Raw genomic sequence first — 6871 nt, 5'->3', positions numbered from 1 at the left:
GTTCAAAATATTTGGGATGCAGCAAAAGCAGTCGTGAGGGGGAAATACATCACAATACAAGCATCCATTCAAAAACTGGAAAGAACTCAAATACAAAAGCTAACCTTACACATAAAGGAGTGAGACAAAAAACAGCAGATAGATCCTACACCCAGCAGAAGAGAGTTAATTAAGATTTGAGCAGAACTCAACGAAATCAAGACCAGAAAACTATGGAACAGATCAACCAAACCAGGAGTTGGTTCTTTGAAAGAATTAATAAGATAGATAAACCATTAACCAGCCTTATTAAAAAGAAAGAGAGAGAAGACTCAAATTAATAAAATCATGAATGAGAAAGGAGAGATCACTACCAACACCAAGGAAATACAAACGATTTTAAAAACATATTATGAACAGCTATACGCCAAGAAATTAGGCAATCTAGAAGAAATGAACGCATTCCTGGAAAGACACAAACTACCAACACTGGAACAGGAAGAAATAGAAAACCTGAACAGGCCAATAACCAGGGAGGAAATTAAAGCAGTCATCAAAAACCTCCCAAGACACAAGAGTCCAGGGCCAGATGGCTTCCCAGGGGAATTCTATCAAACGTTTAAAGAAGAAACCATACGTATTCTAATAAAGCTGTAGGAAAGATAGGAAGAGATGGAGTACTTCCAAATTCGATCTATGAGGCCAGCATCACCTTAATTCCAAAACCAAAGACCCCACCCAAAAGGAGAATTACAGACCAATATCCTTGATGAACATGAATGCAAAAATTCTCAACAAGATACTAGCGAATAGGATCCAACAATACATTAAGAAAATTATTCACCATGACCAAGTGGGATTTATCCCCAGACACAAGGCTGGTTCAACACTCGTAAAACAATCAATGTGATTCATCATATCAGCAAGAGAAAAACCAAGAACCATATGATCCTCTCATTAGATGCAGAGAAAGCATTTGACAAAATACAGCATCCATTCCTGATCAAAACTCTTCAGAGTGTACGGATAGAAGGAACATTCCTCGACATCTTAAAAGCCATCTACGAAAAGCCCACAGCAAATATCATTCTTAATGGGGAAGCACTGGGAGTTTTTCCCTAATATCAGGAACAAGACAGGGATGTCCACTCCCACCACTGCTATTCAACATAGTATTGGAAGTCCTAGCCTCAGCAATCAGACAACAAAAAGACATTAAAGGCATTCAAATTGGCAAAGAAGAAGTCAAACTCTCCCTCTTCGTCGATGACATGATACTCTACATAGAAAACCCAAAAGCCTCCACCCCAAGATTGCTAGAACTCATACAGCAATTTGGCAGTGTGGCAGGATACAAAATCAATGCCCAGAAATCAGTGGCATTTCTATACACTAACAATGAGACTGAAGAAAGAGAAATTCAGGAGTCAATCCCATTTACAATTGCACCCAAAAGCATAAGATACCTAGGAATAAACCTAACCAAAGAGGTTAAGGATCTATACCCTCAAAACTATAGAACACTTCTGAAAGAAATTGAGGAAGACACAAAGAGATGGAAAAATATTCCATGCTCATGGATTGGCAGAATTAATATTGTGAAAATGTCAATGTTACCAAGGGCAATTTACATGTTTAATGCAATCCCTATCAAAATACCATGGACTTTCTTCAGAGAGTTAGAACAAATATTTTAAGATTTGTGTGCAATCAGAAAAGACCCCAAATAGCCAGGGGAATTTTAAAAAAGAAAACCATATCTGGGGGCATCACAATGCCAGATTTCAGGTTGTACTCCAAAGCTGTGGTCATCAAGACAGTGTGGTACTGGCACAAAGACAGACACATAGATCAATGGAACAGAATAGAGAACCCAGAAGGGGACTCTGAACTTTATGGTCAACTAATATTTGACAAAGGAGGAAAGACTATCCACTGGAAGAAAGACAGTCTCTTCAATAAATGGTGCTGGGAAAATTGGACATCCACATGCAGAAGAATGAAATTAGACCACTCTTTTTCACCATACACAAAGATAAACTCAAAATGGATGAAAGATCTAAATGTGAGACAAGATTCCTTCAAAATCCTAGAGAACACAGGCAACACCCTTTTGAACTCAGCCACAGAAACTTCTTGCAAGATACATCCACGAAGGCAAAAGAAACAAAAGCAAAAATGAACTATTGGGACTTCATCAAGATAAGAAGCTTTTGCACAGCAAAGGATACAGTCAACAAAACTAAAAGACAATCTACAGAATGGGAGAAGATATTTCCAAATGACCTATCACATAAAGGGCTAGTTTCCAAGATCTATAAAGAACTTATTAAACTCAACACCAAAGAAACAAACAATCCAATCATGAAATGGACAAAATACATAAAGAGAAATCCCACAGAGGAAGACATAGACATGGCTAACATGCAAATGAGAAAATGCTCTGCATCACTTGCCATCAGGGAAATACAAATCAAAACCACAATGAGATACCACCTCACACCAGTGAGAATGGGGAAAATTAACAAGGCAGGAAACCACAAATGTTGGAGAGGATGTGGAGAAAAGGGAACCCTCTTACACTGTTGGTGGGAATGTGAACTGGTGCAGCCACTCTGGAAAACTGTGTGGAGGTTCCTCAAACAGTTAAAAAGCCTACGACCCAGCCCTACGACCCAGCAATTGCACAGTTGGGGATTTACCCCAAAGATTCAGATGCAATGAAACGCCGGGACAGCTGCACCTCGATGTTTCTAGCAGCAATGTCCACAATAGCCAAACTGTGAAAGTAGCCTCAGTGTCCATCGAAAGATGAATGGATAAAGAAGATGTGGTTTATGTATACAATGGAATATTACTCAGCCATTAACGACAAAACCCACCATTTGCTTCAACGTGGATGGAACTGGAAGGTATTATGCTGAGTGAAGTAAGTCAATCGGAGAAGGACAAACATTGTATGTTCTCATTCATTTGGGGAATATAAATAATAGTGAAAGGGCACATAAGGGAAGGGAGAAGAAATGTGTGGGAAATATCAGAAAGGGAGACAGAACATAAAGACTCCTGACTCTGGGAAACGAACTAGGGGTGGTGGAAGTGGAGGAGGGCGGGGGGTGGGGGTGAATGGGTGACGGGCATTGAGGCGGGCACTTGACGGGATGAGCACTGGGTGTTATTCTGTATGTTGGTAAATTGAACACCAATAAAAATAAATTTATTATATAAAAAATAATAATAAATGATATTAGATTGAAGAGAAAAATTATAAAATTTTCTATGAATGATGTTATTGAGATATTTTGCCACATTTGAATAAGGTCTGTAAATGAGATATATAATAATAGTGTACTATCAATGTTAATTTGTAGATTTTGGTAATTGTAGTGTGTTTATCAAAAGTTACACTAATGTGTTTAGGGGTAAGAGTACATGTCTGCAGCTCACTCTCAAATAGTTTAGAAAGATGTGTATGTATGTGTATCTCTATGTGGTGTGTTTAAGAAGAAAAAGAAAGAGGAAGGCCCCTCATCCAAGGAGGCAATACAACTAAGGCTTCAGGCTTCTAGATTCAGACCAGCATGGAACTCTACCTCTATCTCTTATAAGTGTATGACTTTGGGGATGCTTCTCTATTTTTGTCAGCCTTAATTTCCTCCTCTTGTTATGCTAATGAGATACTTGAAACTGCTCAATATTTTCATTCATTCATTCATTCATTCAGTCAGTCAGTTACTCACTCAGAACATACTTATTGGATGTCTCCTATACTGAAAGGCACTGTTTTGGGTATCAAGGGTAAGTCATAAACAAGTTACATCTATCAGTTCACGGTCTAATGAATGAGCAGAAAAATAATTGTCTGTTTATAGCACAGTGGTATTAGGGCCACAAAAAGGAAAGTACTGGGTTTTAGTAGCAGGGTTTGTTAGGAGAGGTTGATGTTCTTCATTTCATGTTGTTTGTCCCTAATATAAGTCTGTCAGTTAACAAGTCTTGAAGTCCGCTTCTGGAATCATTCTTCATGTTTCTATTCTTACAGGCTCTGCAATGCTTGAACTGGCCTTGGCTTGACAAGACAAATATTGTAATCCTGAGGTTTTTCCCAGAGGTGGTAGATCTTACCTATAACCAGAAGTATTTAATAGTAAAAAAATAAAAAGATAAAAATAGTATACTTGTTTTCAAGTATACTTATAGATTCTTATTTTATTCACTGGGTCATAATCTATTATTATTATTACATACTGTGATGCTCAAATTGTCTCATTTTAAAACATCACCTGTGTTCCAAGCACTATACTAAATGCTTTCTTTACTATGTTTAAACCTTGCCACATACCTATGAGAAAATATCCTATTTTTATGCCAATTCCACATATTGGGTAATGAGTTAAAGGAAATGTAGGAGATTGTCAAGTCATAGTGCCAATAGAAAATGATGCTTAAAAGCAAGATTCCATTCCAAACACCATTCTACACTATAAGAAACCAGGGCTTGGGAAAATGGCTGAGTCCAGGGCTGGAACAGCCAAGTACAAAAAGAGCCTGGAACATCTTGTTGCACCAAAAAAGGTTTCAAAGAAAAATGGACACATATCAAAGGACATGGGAACAGAAATCAAGGGGCTTCCAGTGACCAAATCTGGGCAAATTAAAGCATCGAAATCAATCATGATGGTAGTGGCTTATTACACAGTGAATAAAATATACATTCATGAACCCATACTGAAACAAATTAAGACATGAATAGTTAATAAATGTGGGTGAGAGGAAAGCTCTTCATTGCAGAAGAATCCTTAGTAGTAAACGGGGAAAAATGATAAAGTTGGAAACATATAATTTTTCAAACATCATGTGTTAATGGATTCAGTAGAGAATCATTAATGGATGATAGAAGAGGATATTTCCATAGTCTCCAAGTATCTCCACACAAAATATTTAAGTGCACAAAAGGAAAATATTAATTTTACTTTGGAATAATCTGATGAATACAACCTTAACCAAGAGAACAAATATAGTATCATCAATGATGAAATAAATGGATATCATGTGCTAATTGATATAATGCAATGAGAAGGATATAGTATCACCTTCTGGTCTTCCTTGCAGAAATGCATAAGCTGAATCTAATCATGAAAACAGAAAATCAGGTAAACCCCAAATGAGGGACACTCTAGTAAATGGTTCATACTTCTCAAAACTGTAATGGTTATGCAAGACAGTAAGTTTGAGAACTTGTTCCGGATTGAAGAAAAAAAGTGAAATAATAACTAGATACATTACATTACATTACATTACATTACATTACATTACATTACATTACACTGGAGAGAAGAATGGACAAACCATAAAATTTATAAAATTTTCTATAAATGACATTTTTTCAAAATTTTATTTATATTCTAGTTAACATATAGTGTAGTATTAGTTTCAGGAGTAGAATTTAATGATTCATCACTTACATATGACACCCAGTGCTTATCATAACAAGTGCTCTCCTTAATACTCATCCATCACTCATTTAGCACAACCCACACTAACGTCTCTCCATCAACCCTCAAGTTGTTCTCTATCACTAAGAGTCTCATGGTTTGCTTCCTTCTATCTTTTTTTCCTTCTCATATGTTCATCTGTATTGTTTCTTAAATTCCCTGATGTTTATAGAAGTATTATCAACAACAGTCAGACTATGGAAAGAGCCCAAAATGTCCACCGACTGATGAACCTATCTATCTATCTATCTATCTATCTATCTATCTATCTATCTATCTAATGGAATATCACTCAACTATCAAAAAGAATGAAATCTTGCCATTTGTTATGACATGGATGGAGCTACAGTGTATTGTGGTAAGAGAAATAGATCAGTCAGACAAAGACAAAGACCATACAATTTCACTCATATAAATCACTTTGTTAAGATAATTGGCCACATTTGAATAAGGTCTGTAAATGAGATATATAATAATATGGTATCAATGTTAATTTATTGATTTTGATGATTGTAGTATGCTTACACAAAAGAATATCCTTGTTCTCATGAAGGTACTCTAAGGTATTTAGGGGTAGAAGGACATATTTACAGCTTAATTTCAAATAGTTTGGAAACAATTTGTATGTATATGTATCAGTATACGGTGTGTTTAAGGAGAAGAAAAGGTAAGAGAGAAGACAAAGAGAGAGTCAGAGAGAGGGAAGGAGAGAGAATAAGAGAGCCAAAAATACACAAAATATTAACAACTGAAGTATTGGGTCAAGTAAAACAGGAATTTTCTGTCCCTGGGTATACCCTTGAGGGTGTAGACGGCATATAAAGACACAATATTAGACACCATAACCAAAGGAATGAGTATAGGCAGAGAAGATAAAGGGACTAAGGGATTGAGTTCCAAGGCAGGTCAATGTCAGGAGGTCACAAGGAGAGGAAGAGAGCCAGCTAAAGGAGATTGAGGAGGTCAGAGAACAACCAGAAAAGTATTGTCCTGGAACCCAGGTGTATATATGTCAACTTGGCTTTGTTTCCCTAGCAAACCCTGAATAATATACCAGGAAAGAAAGTACTTCCAGAAGGAGTGAGTGGTCAACTCTGTCCAAAATTACTGATAAGTCAACTGAGGAGAGGACTGTGAGACAACCACTTGATTTAGAAATACTGATGAAAATGTTACCTTGACCAGAACAGTTTCACTTTAGTAGAAGGTGTGTAAGCTCGATTGGTATACGATTGAGACAGAAAAGGAGAGGAATTGGAGACAGCCAGTGTAGAAAACTCTCTCCCTGTGAGGTTTGATATCAGGGGAGGATACATGGTCTCACAGGTGGTAGAAGCAGTGAGTTTAAAAAAGGCTTTTTGCTTGTTTTGTTTTGGATTTTGTTTTGTTGTATTTCA

This window comes from Canis lupus, unplaced genomic scaffold, assembly GCF_011100685.1.
Source record: "Canis lupus familiaris isolate Mischka breed German Shepherd unplaced genomic scaffold, alternate assembly UU_Cfam_GSD_1.0 chrUn_S245H405, whole genome shotgun sequence".
Classification (NCBI taxonomy): Eukaryota; Metazoa; Chordata; class Mammalia; order Carnivora; family Canidae; genus Canis; species Canis lupus.
This window is presented reverse-complemented; position numbering follows the sequence as displayed.